This window comes from Bubalus kerabau, chromosome 16 (assembly GCF_029407905.1).
Source record: "Bubalus kerabau isolate K-KA32 ecotype Philippines breed swamp buffalo chromosome 16, PCC_UOA_SB_1v2, whole genome shotgun sequence".
Taxonomy (NCBI): domain Eukaryota; kingdom Metazoa; phylum Chordata; class Mammalia; order Artiodactyla; family Bovidae; genus Bubalus; species Bubalus kerabau.
The window spans coordinates 71,807,919-71,829,287 of record NC_073639.1 but is presented as its reverse complement, the minus strand read 5'-3'; the positions used below and the strand labels follow the sequence as shown (position 1 = coordinate 71,829,287).

The window sequence follows — 21,369 nt, the reverse complement described above, 5'->3', positions numbered from 1 at the left end:
GCTCCAATAGATGTTTATAGATGGTTGTACATGTTAATTCCAAGTTAAATTATATTCATCTCCATGCCATATTCTATAAATCTCATAAAAAGGACTTCCTTGTGCTTCATAAAAGTAATGCTTTGGAATTCTTGAATTAGATTAGGACAATGTTCCTCCTCTGTATCAGAAACACACATAATTATCCCATTCAAGACTTTTTAAATGTGGACCATTTTAAAAGTCTTTATTTAATTTGTTACAATCTTGTTTCTGTTTTATGTTTTGGTTTTTTGGCTGAGCACAGCACATAAATTAAAATGAAAGTGATGATCTCTGGGTAATGAGATTAAAGGATGAGCTAAATTTTTGTTTTGCTTTTTATTTTTCCCCAAATTTCTAGAATGAACATATATTATTTAATTAGAATAATATAAATCTTTAAAATAAGATAAATGTAGAGAATTTCCTGGAAGTCCAGTGGTTAGGACTCCATGCTTTCACTGCCAGGGGTGTGGGTTCAGTCCCTGGTCAGGGAACTAAGATCCCACAAGCTGCCTGCCCAGGCCAAAAAAATAAACAAATAAGATAAAATGTTCGTTGCTCAGCCCTGTCTTACTCTTTGGGAACCCATGGATTATAACCTAGCAGGCTCCTCTGTCCATGGAATTCTTATGGCAAGAATAGTGGAGTGGCTAGCCATTCCCTTCTCCAGGTATTTTCCTGACCCAGGGATGAAACCCAGGTCTCCTGTATTGCAGACAGATTGTAAATTTATTTATGTGACCTGTTAATTGAGAATTTTGTTTTTATTTGATTAGTAATTGATAAATTTATTAGCCCCTTCATGGATCACAGCCTTGTCATGGCGAAAGGGCTTGTGTAACTCAATGAAGCTATGAGCCATGCCATGCAGGGCCACCCAAGACAGACGGGTCACAGAGGAGAGTTCTGACAGAACATGGTCCAGTGAAGGGGAGAATGGCAAACCACTCCAATATTCTTGCCACGAGAACCCCAGGAACAGTATGAAATGGCAAGATCTGACACCAAAATATGAGCCCCCCAGGTCTGAAGATGTTCCAGTACACTACTGGAGAAGAGTGGAGGGCAATTACTAATAGCTCCAGAAAGAATGAAGCAGCTGGACCAAAGCAAAAACAACACTCAGTTGTAGATGTGTCTGGTGGAGAAAGTAAAGTCTGAGGCTGTAAAGAAGAATATTGCAGAGGAACCTGAAATGTTAGGGCCATGAATCAAGGTAAATTGGACATGGTCAAGCATGAGATGGCAAGAGTGAACACTGACATTTTAGGAATCAGTGAACTGAAGTGGACAATAATGGGAGAATTTAATTCAGGTGACCGTTATATCTACTACCAAGAGCATGGATCCCTTAGAGGAAATGGAGCAGCCCTCATAGTCAATAGAAGAGTCTGAAAGGCAGTGCTTGGGTGTAGTCTCAAAAACGACAGAATGGTCTCAGTTCGTTTCCAAGGCAAATCATTCAGCATCACAGTAATCCAAGTCTGTGCCAACCACTGATGCTAAAAAGGCTGAAGTTGACTGGTTCTTTGACAATCTACAAGACCTTCTAGAACTAATGCCAAAAAAGGATGTCCTTTTCATCACAGGGGATTGGAATACAAAAGTAGGAAATCAAAAGATACCCGGAATAATAGGCATGTTTGGCCCTGGAGTACAGATGAAGCAGAGCAAAGCCTGACAGTTTTGTCAAAAGAACACACTGATCACATCAAACACCCTTTTCCAACAACACAAGAGACAACTCTATACATGCACATTACAAGATGTTCAATACTAAAATCAGGTTGATTATGTTTTTATAAGCCAAGAACGGAGATGCTTTTTACAGTCAGCAAAAATAATACCTGCAGCTGACTGTGGCTGATCATGAGCTCCTTATTGCAAAATTCAGGCTTAAATTGAAGAAAGTAGGGAAAACCTCTAGGCCATTCAGGTATGACCTAAATCAAATCACTTATGATTATACAGTGGAAGTGACAAATAGATTTAAGGGATTAGATCTGGTAGATAGAGTGCCTGAAGAACAATGGATGGAGGTTCTTAACACTGTACAAGAGGCAGTGACCAAAACCATCCCAAAGCAAAAGAAATGCAAGAAGGCAAAGTGATTGTCTGAGGAGGCCTTACAAATACTTGAGGAAAGAAGTGAAATGAAAGGCAAGGGAGAAAGGGAAAGATACACCCAACTGAATGTAGAGTTCCAGAGAATAGCAAGGAGAGATAAGAAGGCCTTCTTAAATAAATAATGCAAAGAAATAGAGGGAAACAATAAAATGGGAACAACTAGAGATCTCTTCAAGAAAATTGGAGATATCAAGGGAACAGTTCATGCAAAGATGGGCACAAAAAAGGACAGAAATGGTAAGGACTTAACAGAGCAGAAGAGATTAAGAAGAGGTGGCAAGAATACAGAGAAGAACTATACAAAAAAGGTCTTAATGACCTGAATAACCATGATCATGTGGTCACTCCTCTAGAACCAGACATCCTAGAGTGTGAGGTCAAGTGGGCCTTAGGAAGTATTACTAGAAACAAAGCTAGTGGAGGTGATGGAATTCCAGCTGAGCTATTTAAAATCCTAAAAGATGATGCTGTGAAAGTGCTGCACTCAATATGCCAGCAAATTTGGAAAACTCAGCAGTGGCCACAGGACTGAAAAAGGTCAGTTTTCATTCCAATCCCAAAGAAGGGCAATTCCAAAGAATGTCCAAACTATATTAGTGTTCATTTCACATGCTAACAAGGTTATACTTAAAATCCTCCAAGCTAGGCTCCAGCAGTATGGGAACCAAGAACTTCCAGATGTACAAGCTGGGCTTTGAAGAGGCAGAGGAACCAGAGATCAAATTGCCAACATTCGTTGGATCATGGGGAAAGCAAAGGAATTCCAGAAGAACATCTACTTCTGCTTCATTGACTGTGCTAAAGCCTCTGAACTGTGTGGATCACAACAAATTGTGGAAAATTCTTAAAAAGATTGCAGTACCAAACGACCTTACCTGTCTCCTGAGAAACCTGTATGCAGGTGAAGAAGCAAAGAATTGATGTTTTTGAATTATGGTGCTGGAGAAGACTCTTCAGAGTCCCTTGGACAGGAAGGAGATCAAATCAGTCAGTCCTAAAGGAAATCATCTCTGAATATTCATTGCAAGGACTGATGCTGAAGCTCTAATACTTGGGTCAGCTGATGTAAAGAGCCAACTGATTGGAAAAGACCCTGCTGCTGGGAAAGATTGAAGGCAAAAGGAGAAGGAAGGCAGCAGAGGGTGAGATGGTTAGATAGTATCACTGACTCAGTGGACATGAATTGTAGCAAACTCTGGAAGTAGTGAAGGACAGGGGAGACTGCAGTGCTGGAAAGAGTGCTGAGTGACTGAAGAACAACAACAAAATATATTAGCTTCAAAATTTGAGTTTAACTTATGAAATTAACTGTAAAATAATTTTTTAGTTATATTAACTTTTGATTTCACAATCACATTAGCATTTTTGGCTCAGATGGTAAAGAATCTGCCTGCAATGCATGAGACCTGGGTTCGAATCTTGGTTCCGGGAAATCCCCTGGAGACCATGGACTACAGTCCATGGGTTCACAGAGTTGGACATAACTGAGCGACTGACACTATGCTCTGAGAACATTGTTCTGTAACCTAAACCATATGTAGCACTTAGGGAATTTAACACACACACAGAACAATTTTTGCTTTTATAAATCAAAGATCGGTAGCTTTTTTTTCCCCCCAGTGCATGCTTGGCTTGTAGGATCTTAGTTCCCTAACCAAGGATCACACTTGTGTGTCCTGCAGTGGACGTGCACATTCTAACCACTATACTGTCAAGGAGTTCCCTTGATCAGTAGCTTTTCATTACAGAGTTTTAAAATATGTTCAGAGTACAAATACATACCAAAATTTGTTAACATTACAATGTATGTATATCATCTGAGCTAGTTCAACAATTGCAAAAATCTGTTAAGAAAAGAATTAGGAACTCTGATGAATTCCAAGAGAAACATAAAATTTACTCATGTTGTTCTGGAGAAGGCAATGGCACCCCACTCCAGTACTCCTGCCTGGAAAATCCCATGGACAGAGGAGCCTGGTGGGCTGCAGTCCATGGGGTTGCTAAGAGTCGGACAGGACTGAGCGACATCACTTTCACTTTTCACTTTCATGCATTGGAGAAGGAAATGGCAACCCACTCCATTGTTCTTGCCTGGAGAATCCCAGGGACAGGGGAGCCTGGTGGGCTGCCTGGGGTCGCACCGAGTCGGACACGACTGAAGCGACCTAGCAGCAGCAGCATGTTGTTACGGCTTTGCAATTAATTGAGCAGCTTTTTTTCCCTCTATTGTTTTGATGTATTGGCCTCCAAAGGCTTTCAATATTTGTTTGCATTCATCTTCAATTCATCTTAATTAGGGAGTTGAACAAAGGCAGTACTCTTTTGACTTTAGAGTTAGATGCTTCTTGGGACACTCGCGGCACTAGTCATCATTAGGGTTGTTTTAGCCTCTTAAGGATGCTACAGGTTGTACTCTTTGGAGACTTTAAAGTACTCTCTTTCTGCTCATCTCGTTTAATTCAGTGTTTCAGGATATATTTAAATGCCAGAAAGAGACATCTGAACAATAAAAAATGTGATATTTTCAGAACATTTGTTAAACCGGTAAAACGTTATTTTCTCTACTCCAGTCATTTTATAGAGGACCTTGATTGTAGACCCTGATTATTGGAAACTCCTGAATACATAAATCAATTTTGACATTTTCTTTGGTCTAATGATAATGTGACTTAATAATTACTCTAATAACTTCCAATTAATGAGAATTGTTACTTCATATTAGATTCTTTCTAATTAGTACTTTGTCATTTTATATCATCAGAAAACTGTGTTTACTGGTCTGGAATTAAGGAAAGACTTCCATTTGGCAATAGGTGGTTCATTAACACATGGAAATAAATAGACTGGCTGATACCCTTCTTGACAATTGCGAGTGTGTTTTGTTAAAAGAGAAAGCTTGTCTTGCTTTGGGGGAGGAATGGTAGGGGCAGATTTTATCTAAGACTCTTGTGTTAGGTTTTCTTTTAGGTAAAATATGTTTGAAAAAGGAGACATTGAAATGAAACCAAGTATGATAGTCACAAGTTTCCAAATGATAGTGAATGTGGGAGTATTAAGGAGAAATTTATTAATAGGATACCTCAGCAGTTAGCCAGTCTATGAATATTTAAAGATCACATTTCATTGAATAGGATTTTAAGATGTTACATGGTTCTAAAGAACCTTAAGAGGTCATTTAACCTAACCCCTCACTTAAGAAATGATAGAATTGAGGCTGGGAAAGTAAATTGAAATGAATATAACTGGTTAGTTACAAGGCTAATACCAGCCCAAGGTTTTTTTTTTACTACCTGCCTAGTGTTCTAGTTCACTACCATATATTATTACTCTCTGAATTACTGTGCTATCAGGAAGATTAATATAGTCTAAATATTTTGTGAGAAGTGTGATTATGATTGAACTAGAGGCTGGAAAGTATAGTGATTTGTTTTCTTTAGGTTTGTCAGAAGTTTGGTATAAAATCAGACCAGAGAACTTTAATTTCTTTCACCATAATTGACAAAGTAAATGATGAATAGTATAAGGATGTTTTAAATTTGGCATGTAAATGCTTTTTAAATTAAATGTCATAAGAATAAGGAACCCAAATGTGTAATTTAAGAGGTTTTCCTGTTAAGTGTAACTACTATAAAAGTATGGAGAGAGGCACAGAATAATCAGGTCAGAATTGAATGCTGGCAGAACAATGACATAACCTAGTTCTTTTTTGTATGAAGTCAGCTCCTGGTATAGGATGAAGGGACATTTCTTATCTCATCCCTTGAAATGCTTTCTCTGCTGTTGCAGTGTGAGACAAACAGCTGAAAAGATCAGGTTTTGTGTGGATACTGATGTCTCCAAACTATTTTATTTCAAGTATACTGATATCGGATATCTGTATACTAAGTTATATGTATTTATGTTGCAATCTAGAAGCCTTCACTCTTAGGGGAGGAGGATAAGTGAGACAGCAGGAAGAGATCAACTTTCTAAGCCTCCCTTTTTGTTTTTGTTACAAGGTGTTTGTACAGTTGTTACTTTTGTCTTGTCTAGTTTTAAAAAAATTATTCACATTGTTTGAAATAAGCAAAAGAAAATTTGAATGATTTTCAAATAGACTACCTTGATCTCTTGCGTTTTAAAATCGTTTATTTTTGCTTGCATTGGCTCTACTTATTGCACTTAAATATCTCTTCTGGAAGGACTTCTCATCTGTGGTCTCACTGGCGAATGAAATCAGTGTAAGCACTTGAATTTGAAATGCGTGTTTTTTACATTTAAATTGCTGTTCTCTGCTGTAGGAAGAGCTCATGAAAACCATCTATAGTTCATAAGGGTGGACTCTTGCAGTGAAATTAGAGGCCATTAGAACTATTGGTCTTATTTGCAACTGAATTAGTTAACTGCCTGTTAAGGTTCAGAGCTTATTGACCAATAGGCATTTATTACCCTGGCCATAATGACACAGAGATTTCCATTAAATTCCCGGGTTTATGGAAATAAAAAAGAGATCTTGCAAAGAAAGTGGTTAGTGGATGCATTTAATTATTAGGATTAATTAGGCATTAAAATGTGGGTATAAAGTATGTTTTAAAAACAAGTATTTCTGTTTCATTACTCTGAGCCATTTGTGCCGAAGGGAATGATGATTTTGTTGTTCTTTCTTGAAAGTACTTCTGGTTCTCTTATTTCACAAAATGTATATACTGAAATTGCTGAGCCATGTCTTCAGAGAGAATCTATCAATAGTACAGGATATTTGGTAGTTTAACACTTGCCATTAATAATATTCAGGATAATTTTGAAAATAACATGGTTGGTATAGGATGTTAAATGTACTCATCTGGCAGCTTAAGAAAATGATTTGTCTTTTTTTCCAAGGACTTTTAATGTAAGAAATTCAGAACCTGTATTTCTGTCACTTCTGTATTTTTATTTAATTATAGTCACAATTTTATAATTAATAAGGATTCTATACATAAGATATCAATTAAATTAGGGGCCTGGTGCATCATTTTTGAACTTGTAGTGGTTAAAAATGTATCTTAGAAGATAGTTAAAAGAACTTATTAAAAAATTAATGTATCCTGAAAGAAGGTAGAGAGAATGACAGATTATGAAGTGGAACCTAGTTTTTAAGCTTTTGGGATTCTATCCGTTTCATTAAGAATTGATGTGGGATCTGAATATTCATCTTTAAGATCATATGAAATGATAAGCTGTAGAATCAGAGCTCCTTCTCTGTAGAAGACTCATTTGCAAGTGTCAGCCAACATTCCTTTCAAACAACTTGAAATGGGTTTCTTAATTTGCTTAAGCAGTGTAGTTTCAGAAACTTGATGCAACTAAAGTTCATTTGCATTTCCTCTGGACAAGATAAATCCACTTCATTGATACTGGTTTGGATAATTTCTCCCCAAGGGGCAGTGCATCTTTTTCAAACTCGGAGATCCAAGAGCATTATGGGAAAAGCTTCCTAGGTTAAATTCATATCTGTCTTGTCTAGGGAGCTTGCTGTGCCCGTAAAAGATGTAAATATGGATTTAGTCTTCTGGATTTCATTGTCTAAGGAAAGGAAGGAGGAGAGAACTGAGATTTTGAAAGACATTGAGTTCAAGGAGTGAATTTGGAAGTGGTCAGGATTGCAAATTCAGGAAAAGCAGAATGAGAAGAGGTGTGCTAGCAAGATGGAATTCTTTACTAGAAATATTTATTGATGGATAGATTATATGTCTATGGTAGGCTGTAGGTATTTACATATGAATAAAAAATGACCCTTTCCTTCAAAGAACTCATTTTCTGTTTGTTTGTTCATTCATTCAGTAATCATGGGTTACCTACTCTGGGTCAGATACGGCCTTAGAGATACAAAGATGAAAAGGCATTGTTTTTGCACTTCAGGAGCTTCAGGGTTGTGAAATCTATTTCTGACATTCCCATTTGAAACACTGTGAAAATGTCCCCTTATAAATGCTATTTTAAGGGAAAGCTACATGTTGCAGGAGTGGAGTCCTGACTTTAGAGCCAGACAGTTCTGGGTTTGAATCTGTTCTGTCATTTTTAAGCTATTATTATGGGCAAGTTACTCAACCTTTATCAGCTCAAGGTCCTTATTTTTAAAGGAAGACATAATAATCTACCTTGCAGGGTTAGTAAGACTAAATAACACTACTTGTGTGCTAGTGCTGATCATATACTAATATCAGTTCCATTTCTTTTCCATTCCGTAATATTGTCAGTCCTGTAATCCAGTGGCATCTTATATGCAGTAGGTCATAATGAATTGGCTGGATAAAATAACTGCTGTTTACAGTATAATTTTTTAATGGAAAAAAGCTTAAAACATTCTGAACAGCTGGCTTGAAAATGAACTTTTGAAAAACAATTGCTTTGTAAGTTGGGAAGGATTCATATTCAGTTTCATAAGCACTTGTTCATATGTTGCTTTGAAACAGTTCTTTAATTATTTAATGTGCAGCTTTTATATACCTTCCTAAGCTGATTATATGCTTTCTGAAAGTCTACATTAATTATCTCTTCTTATATACTTCTGTAGCACTGAATACATTATACATGGTAGATAGAGAACACATGATTGATGAAAGGTAAAAGTTACAGAAAAAGGCCAAAGATGAATTCATTTAAAAATGCAGAATTGTTTTGACTCTGCAGCTTAAAACTTGTTAACAGGTAATACTAGAAAAGAATGTTTCAGTTTACAGGTTTTATAGAAAGAGAGCTTAAATGATAGGGGGAACAGTGTTAGCAATTTGTGATCTTGGGAAGAGATGCGTAAACACACCATTGCTGCACCAAAGGTACCAGTCAAATAGTACACCAGAATTATGTGCAGGAGAATCTAACAGGTCAACACCAGTCCTTAATCTGAAACTCTTTTGCCATTGGAGGCATCAGGGGTCTGTAAATGTTACTTTTTGTGTATGATTGCCAACACTTAGATTTATTAATAGAGTTATGCAGTTGTACCCAGTGGCTGTACTTGTTTTCAAATGATTTTGTAAAATACAGATAAAGCCAGTGAACAGGTAATTTTTAGCATGTTGATACTATACCTCAATAAAATTTCTGAATATTTCTCAATCAAAATAATTTATTAAGTTTCTAGTTACGTAGGTACTGCTGTGCTATTCTGATGGTTCTTTTGAAAGATAATTCATTTCCCCTATTTCTGCTGTTTCTTTTTAGGAATTGCTGCCATAATTTCATAGCAATGCCTCACTCCTAGGACTATTACACTGATGAATGGAAGCATCCTGTGCTTGTTGGTAGGCACTAAGTAGGCTCTCAGCAAACTAAAATTCATTGACTCTTAGCAGGGCTATTAAGAAAATAAGTGCAAATTGTCAGAAGAGAAATTTGTTACTTAACGTCATCACTTGACTCTTGGGTAAGAAATGTTAGGCAAGAAAGAGACTGTTTCAATTTGTCATCCTTCTGAGACCTGGAGATGTTATCTGCAGTGGTGAAATAAGCCATTCCTTTCTATAAGCAGAGAAAATGAGAAAATGGTTTATGCCCAGATTGGTCCATTTAGTTAGGAGGACAGTCACATAAATAACTACCTAAGAAAACAAAAACAAAGAAAGAAAATGGGAAACCTGAGTCCCTGACATAGACCCTTTCAGGATTAAAGTCTCTGTAAACACCATGTGCAAAACAGAACTACCCACGTAGGGTAACTGTGATGTGCTAAGAGGATGACGCTGTGAACTTTAACCTCTCTTTACCTTAGTTTTTCCCTGTATAAGAATAGAAGTCATTTTCTTTTCGTATCTCATAGGGGAAAGCTAGATTAGCTCATGATTGAGAGAAAGCACTGGCATCAAGGGGTTACAGAGACGTAATGAGGATAATAATGTAATTACTGAACATGTGTCAGCAGTAGGATGTGACTATTTAGAAGTGCATAAGGTCCCAGGATGTACATAGAGGAACAATATATATCAACTAGTTGGCATCAAGTCCTGTTTATTATGTTTCTCTGATTTAGTTATTTTTCTTTAAGGTATATAAATATATCCACCTTAGTGAGACAGGGAAATCTTTGGGGGTGAGTCATAGGGTAGCAGGAAGAAAGTGGGAGGCAGCATGACATAAGTGAAAGAATATGGACTTTGGCATCAATTCATCCTGATCGAAGTTTTGCCCACTAGCTGTGCACCTTGAGCAAGTCTCTTTACTTCTCTGAACTCTTCAAGTCCTTCATTTTAAAAATAGGGATGATAATGCCAACGTTGTTAAAGGAACTGAATACCTCATCTCAGGCCATTCTTTCCTACTGAGATGGGCTTTTTTAGAGCATACTACCCTCTTTCTACTCTCAGGCCTTTGTACTCCTCCCTGTATTGCTCTTTCTTTGGTTGGCTTCTTACCATCCTTAACTCTCAGCTTTTATAAATGGTACCTTTTCTGGGTATGTTTTAAAATAAGGTATGTCTCCCCCACCAGTTATTCTGTATTACTATGCATGCTTTGTTTATTGTACTTTCACAGCTTATATTTTATAATTTGTTTCACTATGAACTTGTTTACTCCTGCAGTAGATGAAAGCTTTAGAAGTGCAGAGATGGTGTCTGTGTTCTCTCCCTTGGAGTGCCTAGCATAGAGCTAATCATACAAATATTTGTTTAAAGAATGAGTGAATGAATGTAAAGCACATGGAAGGAAGAGTGTTGGTAAATTAAGAGACACTTAATGAACGGTAGCTATTATCACATTGTTAGTAATTGTACCTCTACTTATGATGTAGGTAACCATTCTTTCTCTGCTTCCTGCCTTAGGGCTCCAGGAGAGGGCAGTGGACAGTAGAGCACTTGCATATTTGCCACTTCACTGGATGTCAACGCCAAGAGGGAAATGGTTTCCTTTTCTTCTAATTAAAATGTAGCAATCAGTTCTGGTTACAAGGTGGTTATATTCTATAAGTCAGCAAATACTGAACCATTGCTCCTAGGGGAAATACAGAGTTAGGTTCCTGCAGGTCTCTGGTCACAACATTTTTGTCAGATGATCTACACATAACCTTGTTTTATGTGTGCTTCTGTTTAAATATACCTGAGTTAATATATATTGTAGATTCATTAACATTGAACTCATGGCCAGAAGCACTGTAAATCATTCCTGAACAACGCTTATCTAAGACATGTATTTTCTCTGTAAGGAAGACAATAGACTTGTACCTAGAAACACTCTAGAACTACACTTGGGGGCCAATTAAAACAGTGGAATCACCAATGAAAAGGATACTTGTTTACTTTTGACAGCTGAAAAAAGAAGACAAAGCGTCAGCTTGTTTTAGGAACATACAGATTGGGTAGCTCAAATTTTCTCTGCTCTGCACATGTCTTGTAATGAACATGAAAGCACAATAGTATTGATTTTTAGGGTTACAAATAAATTTTAGTATGTAGTTGAATTCACAAATATAGAATCTGTGAATAATGAGATTAATTATACATATTTCTATCCATTTTTTAATCTCACAACTTCATATTTTTGGCTTTACTTTAAATAATAGTTTATGTAAATATAATTGTATAAGTGTTATACAGTAGTTTTGTTGTTCATTTTATACAAAGTGCATTTCATTTTTAATTGTTCTTTTTGTTTCACAGTAGGGTTTGCAGTATGTATTGTTTGTGTGTGCTTTTCGCTGAGATGTCCAAAGCAGCATTTTACTTTTAAAAATAAAAAATTTTAAATCATCCCCATGACTCACAACCCTGAATTTGATCTTCATAGATGTATCCCTTGACTTTATTTGGGTTCTGCTTTGACCCTGTTTGAAATAGTTGGCAAATGGGTGAAATTCTAGTAATAAACAAGCAAACCTGGAAAGAAGAGTTATCTGTTCACCTGTGAAGGACATTTAGATTGTTCTCAGTTGGGGAAATTCTGTGTACAACAGTGGTAAACTTTCGTGTACAGGTTTTGTGTGATCATCTGTTATTTTTCTACAAAAAACACCTAAAAAGTAGGATTGCTGGATTATATAGTTAAATCTTCCTTGGAAGAAAAACTATGACAAATAGTTTTTCTATTTTTCAAATAGTTTTCCAGATAGCATATTAAAAAGCAGAGACATCAGTGTGTTGACAAAGGTCCATATAGTCAAAGCTATGATTTTTCCAGTAGTCATGTATAGATGTGAGAGTTGGGCCATAGAGAAGGCTGAAGTCTGAAGAAATGATGCTTTCAAATTGTGGTGCTGGAGGAGACTTTTGAGAGTCCCTTGGACTGCAAGGAGATCAAACCAGTCAGTCCTAAAGGAAATCAACCCTGAATATTCATTGGAAGGACTGATGCTGAAGCTGAAGCTCCAGTACTTTGGCCACTGATGTAAAGACCTGACTCATTGGAAAAGACCCTGATCCTGGGAAAGATTGAGGGCAGGAGGAGACAGGAGTGATAGAGGATGAGATGGTTGGATGGCATCATTGACTCAATGGACATGGGTTTGAGCAAGCTCTGTCATATGGTGAAGGACAGGGGAGCCTGGTGTGCTGCAGTCCATGGGGTTGCAAAGAATGGAACACAACTTAGAGACTGAACAACAAAATAGTTACTCTGTATTTTATTTTATAAGAAACTGAAAAACTATTTTCCAGGTATTTGCCCTGCATCAGCACTGTTTGAGTGTTCTAGTTGCTTTGTATCTTCACCAACACTTGGTTATTGACATTGTTTTTTCATTTTGTTTGTTTGCTTTTCAAATAGGTATGTAGTGGTTTACTTTGCATTTTCTTGACTAATGTTGGCTGTTAACTAAAAGATGTTGAACATCTTTTCATGTGCTTATTTGCCATCTCAGTAACCTTTCTGTTGAAGTGTCTGTTCAAATCTACTGCCTAATTTTTATTGGGTTCTTTATTTTTTTTAACTCAAGTTTTCCTGGTCCTTTTATTTCAGCATCATTCTTGAAGGATGTTTTCCTGAAGGTTTATAGAATTTCAGGTTTATATTTCTTTTCTTGCAGCCCTTTAAAAATTTCTTTCCTCTGCTTTCTGGCCTTGATGGTTTCTGATGAAAAATCTGCAGTCATTGGAAATGTAGTTTTCCTGTAAATTATATGGCATTTTTCTTGGATTGCTTTCAAGATGTTTTTCTTTGTTTTTAGTTTTCAATATGTCAATACAGGAGACCCAGTTTTGATCCCTGGGTCGAGCAGATCCCCTGCAGAAGGAAATGACAACCCACTCCAGTATTCTTGCCTAGGAAATCCTATGAACAGAGGAGTCTGGGGGGCTGTAGTCGATGGGGTCACAGAAAAGTTATACACACAACAACAAATGCTGATTATGATGCTTCGAAACATGGATTTATTTGGGCTAACCCTATTTGGGATTTGCTGACCTTGACTCTGTAGGTTTATGTCCTTCACAAAATGTGCGAAATTTTCAGTTACTTCAAGTTTTCCCCACGCTTCACATTCCTTACTGTCTTATACTGGGATACCTACCAATGACATGAATATTAAAGCTTTTGTTATTGCCCAGTGTATCCCTGAGGCTCTGAATATCTTTGGTTTTCTATTATCTTTCTCTCCGTTGTTCAGATGGGTAATTTCTTTTCATCTGTGTTTAAATTTACTGATTCTTTTCTCTGTAATCAAAGTTCTGCTATTGAACCCCTTCCTAGATATTTCAGTATAGTTATATTTAATTTTTTATTTGGTTTTTCTCTATATCTTTTATTTCTTTGCTGGGGATGCCATCTTTTTTGCAAGACTATTTGCCTGTCTCACAACATGAATATAATAGTTGTCTGATCATGTTAACTTCTGCGTCATTTTAGAGTTGGCATGTGTTGATTTCCTTGCAAGTAGAGATTTTTTTTCAGTTCTTCAGAGGTGAAGTGATTTTGCTTATATCCCAAATGCTTTGATATTATTCATTACATCTTGTTTATAATTCAAGAAGAATAAATTTGTTTATTTTAATAAACTATTCACCTGATTAGGTTTAGGCTGTAAGTCTCAGCCCATATTTTGTGGACTTTGGTTCCAAAGTTGGTTAAGTTTTCAGAGTTTTTGTAGTTGTACTGGGACCTTGCCTTTGTATGCACCACCCAATGGCCAGTTTGAGAACCAGATGGTAGTCTGTTCTGTAGTTTAGTTCTCAAAGCCTTGGTATGCTATTTGATCCAGACACCTCTTTATGGGATCTCTCATGAGCTCCCTCCTACATCTTTTTAAAAATTCCCCAACACTTTCAAGCTCTCTGGCTGTCCTCTTCCCTTCCCATCCACTAGCCAAAACTAGGGCTTTAGTTTCTCTGCTCTGCCATGCATATCCTATAATTATGTCTTTAATGAGGCATCAAGTAGTGAAAGGGCAGAGAGAAAGAGAGAGAAAAGCTCTGGGACTCATCCTGAACTCTGGGAACCACAGGTCCTATGATCAGGGCTCTCTCCCGCACAATTTTATATGCCTGCCCAGCAGCCACTGCAGTCACTCTCCCTGGCACCGTTGCTTTGCCTGAGGTGTCGACTGAGAAAGAATGGAAAGAGGATTTTTAAAATGGGTTTTTTCTACTCTTTCTGACCCTTGGGAGTTCTCTTTCTTGCTTCTCTGACTGGAATAGGACTTTTCTTGGAGAGCTTCTGTTTGCACCATTGAGTCTTTCCTCATTTTGAGCTGCCTTTGAATCCAAGGCGGGTGATACCAGATGGGAAGAATACAGAACACACGAGGAAGCCCGTTGCTACTTGGGTACTGCTTTGAATTCTGGTCTCTTTCCTCAGTTCATCTACTGTGTTTACTGTTCAGAGATCTGTTCCACGAAGTCTTTCCAAATGTGATGGTATTCAGTGGAAAGACTGGATGCTTACTCTATCTTGCCTAGAAATGGAACCCTTTCTCTTTTGAAAAGATCAAAAGTATATCGTTATGTTTTTGTGGTGGTAGATACTGAGGGGTAGACATTTTTCTTTTTCTTGGTTTTCATTGTGATGTGTGGCACCTTAACACACATGTGACAACGTAGAACGATTACCTGATATAGGAAGGGGAAAGACATAGTCCGTGAAGTTCATTGTTTAGAAAAGCACACGTGAAACATTTGCATAAGTTTTTCTAAGGTATATTCTTGCCTTTCAGCTCTGTCCTTACCACTTGCTCATGTCAGCCTGTCTTGTCCCTCTTCTCAGTGCGCTCTCTTTTCTGGGCGCTCTGTGTGTGAGCTGGCAGTTGACGACGATGAAGCCATCAGTGTTTCCTTGTGGTGCTTTTCCAACTTTGCTTCCCCAGTACCTGAGGAGTCAGAAGAGAGGACTATCCGAGGGATTGGGGCTACAGATGGACTGTAGATGGGTATTTATTTGTGTTTCTTAAAAATTGTGTGAACTCTCTTATTTTCTTCTGTAATTTTCTTATAAAAATAATTCTCCATTGATTATTTTTTTAAAAAAGTACCACAGTGGCACAGGAAGTTCTGCATGTGTCAGAACAGTGGTTGTATGGGAGTTCTCTGTATTTTTCACTCAGTTTTGCTGTGAATCTAGAGTTGCTGTAGTTTATTAATTAAAAAGATTCTCTCCCAGAAAATTCAAATAGATTGGACGTTTCAGGAGACATGTCATGTTATCATATAGTTTTGACCTCCATGGTATAATGCTGTGGACTCGCATTTGAATTATACTTTGACGAGAAAAGCAAGAATTATCAAACTATCAGCTGGTAGATCAGAAAGATCAGAGAATGAACAACTAATGGTGGGATTTCATCTGCTCAAGGACGCCTTGTATAGAATGCCTGTATCCTGATGTACAGCACTTCTGGCCGTAATTTCTTACAGACTGCTTTCTGGAGGGAGTCGATTGCTGTTAGTCTGGTATGGTTTGGCTGTAGCTGCATTATGGTAGGTGAGATACCAAGTGCTTTTTTCAATAGTTAGTGAATCCTATAATTCCCATGTGTTGGCGTCAGTGTTTTTCCTAACTCCCTTGCTCACCATTATTTTTTCCCATTTTGCCCCTGGTTTCACACTCTCCCCAGGATCATCTGTATGTGTGAAGGCACAGGTGCTCAGTGCTCTGGAGTAGAGGGAGGGTCGGTGGGGGGAGGGGCACAGAACTTATGCTGAAGCCAGATGATTACTTGGAGAATGTTCAGAAAATTCCCTGGTGTTGTTTTTGGCATGACTTTACACTCCTCCTGTGCCACACCCATAGAGTGACGACACAGGGTATGGGCAATTCAGAACCATTACTCTAGGAGACTTCAAACTTCTTTCATTGTTTACTTCCAAAGTTTACAAGGGAAACTCCAGATGATGGCACACAGATTTTATAATCTGACATGAACTTCAGCATTAGGAATTCCTCCAGTGCTAGAAAACGGCACCTACTTAGTTGTTTAACTCCTGGTTGTCGTTTCATCTTTAACTGCTCATCAGATTTCTAGTTTTTTTTCAAAATATGATTTTCCCATAAACTGTTACTTTAACAAGTTTGATATAATTATTTAAAATTAATTTAGGGTTAAGAAATAGCTGATATGGTATGAAACAATCATGATTGAGAGCAGATTTCTTTTAGAAATTGATATTGAATGTACCAAAAGCAATGTTGAAGAGAAAAACAGCTGCAGATTTGGTTAGAACATTATGTTTAGGCCATTAGGGCCTTTGACTCTGGGTTACACACTGAATAATGGTGTTTTCTAAAATAGCCTTCAGTCTCTTGCATGTGCTTTCAGCATATAGTAAGACAGACTAGTAAAAAAAATATAAGCATAGCTTTCTGGCGAGAGAGGAATGATTACTCCCAGCTGAGCAGGTAAAACATTGCTACATGAAGAATGTGTTCTTTGCCGATTCTCAAGGTTTTGTTTATTTTTATTTTTAATACAAAATGTCAGCATATAGAAGCAGAAGAAACTCCACTTGAAAATCTCAGAAAATTAAAGAAGCATAGCAAATTGTATTGCAGGTAGAAATCCATTTTTAGCCAGCAAACAAATAAGCATTGGCTGAGAAGCTTGCTGATGGCTCCCTTTGTTCCTCTTTGATTTAAAGCCTCATGCTTGTAATCTAATTAACATCGAACTGAGTTGCAAGTACAGTGGCCTGTTTGGTTCAATAATAATACATTTATATGAAAGGTTAATGAAATGAATTTTCCCTCCATCCAATTCATTAAAAATTGTTCCACAATCAACGGTTGCTAATGGAATAGAGATTAAATATTCATGTTCATAAATTTTCTGTGTCATTTCTGATTTTCCTTCATTTCTGCCTCCATAGGTTGAATTTTGCCAGTATAAGAATTCCCAAACAAAAACCTTGATTTAGAGGTTAATTGCACACTATTAATTCTTTTATCAAAGAGGTAGTGTGGAATAGTAGAAAGAGTTTTTGGCAGCAGGGTGAGTTTCATAACCACCTCTTTTGTGCAGTAGTTGTGGTAAGAACTTCTTGCAGAATATGGTGCACGTGAGTGATGAGCTATGGAAAACAACCAGCACTGTGTGGGGCACAGAGTAGCGGTTCAATAAATGATAACGAGAAAGGATTTGGGGAAATAAAGCGTCTCTGCACTAAAAGTTATGGTTTTATAATGGCGAGACTGATAAGGTAAGGCTGGGCGCTTGTTAATTCTAAGGTAGGTGTTCAGGCTTGGACCTCAGAACACCTTGTTGTAATTCTCATCATCAGTATATCAGGATAGAGTCTCTGATAGAAAGGACTTTTTCATATTTCTACAGATAGGTTTTTGTGTGTCATCTATTTTTTTGCCACCTCTTTCTTCTTTTCCACCTAGGCTAAGGGACTTGAATTAAAATGCATATGATGTTTTTCCCAGGTAACAAATTTACTCGATAATTGAAGCCTACCCAATCAAGTGCCAAAAGTGTAAAGATTTTTAAAAGCAATTTTGATTTAAACATTTGCATTAAACAGATTACCTATTTATAGGCTTCTGAAATGGAAGATGCCAAACATAAGTTAACTATTCTGTTAATGACCAAAGGTGATCATTGAGATCATCAATTTTTGTTTTGTGCTTACTCTTTGGCAGTTCCTCACCCACTTTACCACAAGTAATTTCTATTGTGTGAACTCATAAAGCAGATGAGCCACCTGATTAAATAGCAAATGCCAAGTTGAGACTCAATAGTGAGAAATTCACTTCTCTTCAGTTTTTAAAAATGTACCCACTCTTTGTTTCATATACCATATGTCAGTTAGCATTCTTTGTTGAGGTCATTATTATCCTCTCTGAAAGTGGAAATGGAACATGAAGTTGGGAGAAGCACTAAAGGCACACAGCTGAAAGGCAACTGGGACAGGATTCTAGTGTCAGCCCAATGAGTCTTCTCTGCAGCAGCTGGCCTGGAAGTAAATCACACAGCTTCAGTTTCCAGCTTTTGTAGTAGTTATTTTTATTTGTTGAGTGTATACCCTTTCACTTTGTGTTTGGAGGTTTGTTGTTAAAGGAAGACCCAAACTCTAGAGCTGTACTGTCTTAATACAGTAGCTACTAGCCAGTTGTAACTGTTTAAACTTAAAGTAATTAAAATGAAAGGAAATTTAACATTTAGTTTCTTAGTCACACGGCGCACATTTCACATGGTCAGTGGCCACAGGTGGCTGGCCAGAGGGTACTGTTATTAGACAGTATAGAGAACAGTTTCATCATTGTAGAAAGTTCTGTTAATTTCTCCTTTGTCCTAAATGAGCATACATAACAAAATATGTTACAAAAATAATTTGTGCTTATGTATTCATCCAGGTTCCTATTTGATGCAAGACTGTGGAAACTTGTTGAGGACATGGGTCCTATCCCTTCATTTTTATGTGTCATATTTTAATGTGACATAATTTATAATGTGTAGTAAATTTTATAGTGGGCATTATGTGTACATTTACATTTTGCTTGTATGATGGGTATGTTTTAAGGAATACAGTCTTTTATTTTCTCATATAATGCCTTCCTAAAAACGTATATGAAAGTCAAATATGTGAGATGTCAAATATACAAATATTAATCAAGAGATTGACAAATTCAGTGAGTAAGGAGTGTTAATTCCCAGAGAACTGAAAAATAAAATCTCAAATCATGGCTTTCCTTTTAAGATTCATTAAAAAAAATATATTCTCTAATTGTATCCTTTTCTATCAACACTGAGCATAGTTAGATCTGTGTGATGTTAAACCTTTTCTACTTTTGGCACCTTGTAATCGTTTTCACTTTTGACCCAGTCATGGTTAAATTATAGTTTAGTGCTGGTGCTTTTAAAATCTAGAATCAGTATTTCTATTTTTGCAATTTCTCCTCATTTTAAAATGAAATAGCAAGGCAAAAGTCAGTGAAATAGTTCTGTGATTTACCAGTATTGTTGACAAGATGGTGATGTTATGGTAGCAGGTGGTATGATGGGCTAGCAAGTGTACTACCATGTTATAGAGAGATGTATTCTTCAGAAGATGTTTAAAAAAAAGTTCAAATTCAAACAATGAAAAACAGGTTAGGAACATTAAAGTACAGCATTTAAAAGTACACATTAAATTGAAGGCAGAGTGTTTGGGAGCACTTGTACTAAGTAATAGATTATACTGTACATGTAAGCAAACACTTAATTTTATGTATCATTACATATTATATACATTTATTTTTTTGTTCTGAATGTACATATGTACCTATGAGCATAATTTATCTTATTACTCATTTGAGCCATGGAAGAGGGGGAAGTTTAGGTTATTCTTGAGTTCATTGATGTTTTAGAATTGTGAATAGAATGTTGGAAGAAAAGACTTAAAGGTCCTTCTTTGCTTCTGCGGTACTTGAAGGGTGAATAGCTTACTGTTTCACATGTTTAGTCTTTGAGTGTTTTTACTTTAACCCTATCTTAGTCAGTTTGGACTGAAATAAAATACTGTAGACTGGGTGGCTTAAATCACATTTATTTTTCACAGTTCTGGAGGCTGGAAAGTCCAGGATCAAGGTAATGGCACATTTGGTATCCGGTAAGGGCTGATTTCCTGGCTGTCTTCTTGCTGTGCCTGGTCTCATGTGATAGAAGGGAAGAGGGAGCACTCTGGAGTCACTTTTATAAGGGCACTAATCCCACTCTTGAGGGGTGCACTCTCACTGCCTAATCACTTCCCCAAGCCCCACCTCCAGATACCATCACACTGGTGATTAGGTTTCAGCTTACTAATTTTGGAGTGACACACTCATTCAGTCTAGCAAACTCTCTGAGATGAGAAGAATGTATACTCACTAAGGACAAAATACTAACAATTTTAACCAAAGGATGTAAGCACTTTGGTCATTAGTTACATTTTTATTACTGCTAAAATGTTACAAACCCTTCCTATTATAAAGTTATTGTAGGTAGCAGTCAAGAAATTTTATATTCTTTGCTTCTAGACTGCGAGCACCTTGAGTCCAAGTCCTATCTTTATTTCTTTTTATTTGTGATACACATCACAGTACCTGGTTCTGTGGATTTTTAGAGAATGTTAATTCAAGTAGTATGGAAGGAATGAAAACATACTTGTAACCTACTTGCATTTCTATTATTTGTGAGATTACTTAGTAGCATGTGTGGAATAATCACGGAAGATTCTTTGTAGTAAATACAAAGTATTTGTATTTACTATATTTGTAGTAACAACAAATATATAAACAACTCTGCAACACTTTAAAATCTAGGCATTCCCCTTGTAGTCCAGTGTATTAACTAGCTCCTTGCAAGTCTTTCTTCTTGGCTAAAGCTTCAGGTTAAAGCCATTGTTCTCAGGGAATAGGGGCTCTCAAAAGTCAGTCCATATTGCCTTTCCTTCTCTGTTGCATAACAGTGACCAGAATGTAGGTATATACATGAAGAGTGCTGAAACAGGGAGTATATTATCTGAGGTTGGCTGGGCTCAATCCTAAGTGACCCAGATTTGTCCCTTTCCCAGATGCTGCTGCTTCCTATGAAACCTATGATAGTAAGAGAAGAATTAGGTCACATCAGTTTTCTTTGAGTTTAGTAAACAGCGGTAAAACTCAGTGCTTCTTGATCTTTCCTTTGGGAGAGACTGACAGAGAATCCTAAGCGGGGGGTGGGGGGGGGTGCGGGTGGCGGGAGGTGGGTTGCTACATCTCCCAAGGCTTGTTGGTACCAATTTCTTTTAGTCGGGTGGTTCAGATTTTGTCTGGGAGCCTTACAGCAGTGAGTTTCCCAGTTGCTAACAGTCTTACGTGGAGCAAGAGGGAGGAGTGAATAAA

General features: G+C 37.2%; 1 protein-coding gene across 14 annotated transcripts in view; it reads left to right on the top strand.

Annotated features, from left to right (window-relative positions):
• Window positions 1–21,369, top strand: part of TTC28 (tetratricopeptide repeat domain 28) — a 580,310-nt gene that overhangs the window by 272,533 nt on the left and 286,408 nt on the right. The window contains exon 2 of one of the 14 annotated variants that reach the window (XM_055549384.1): window positions 20,067–20,095. The exons of the other annotated variants lie outside the window; for them this stretch is intronic. The gene's annotated coding sequence lies outside the window, so the exon portion shown is untranslated. The remainder of the gene's footprint in view (window positions 1–20,066; window positions 20,096–21,369) is intronic. 14 annotated transcript variants of the gene reach the window in all.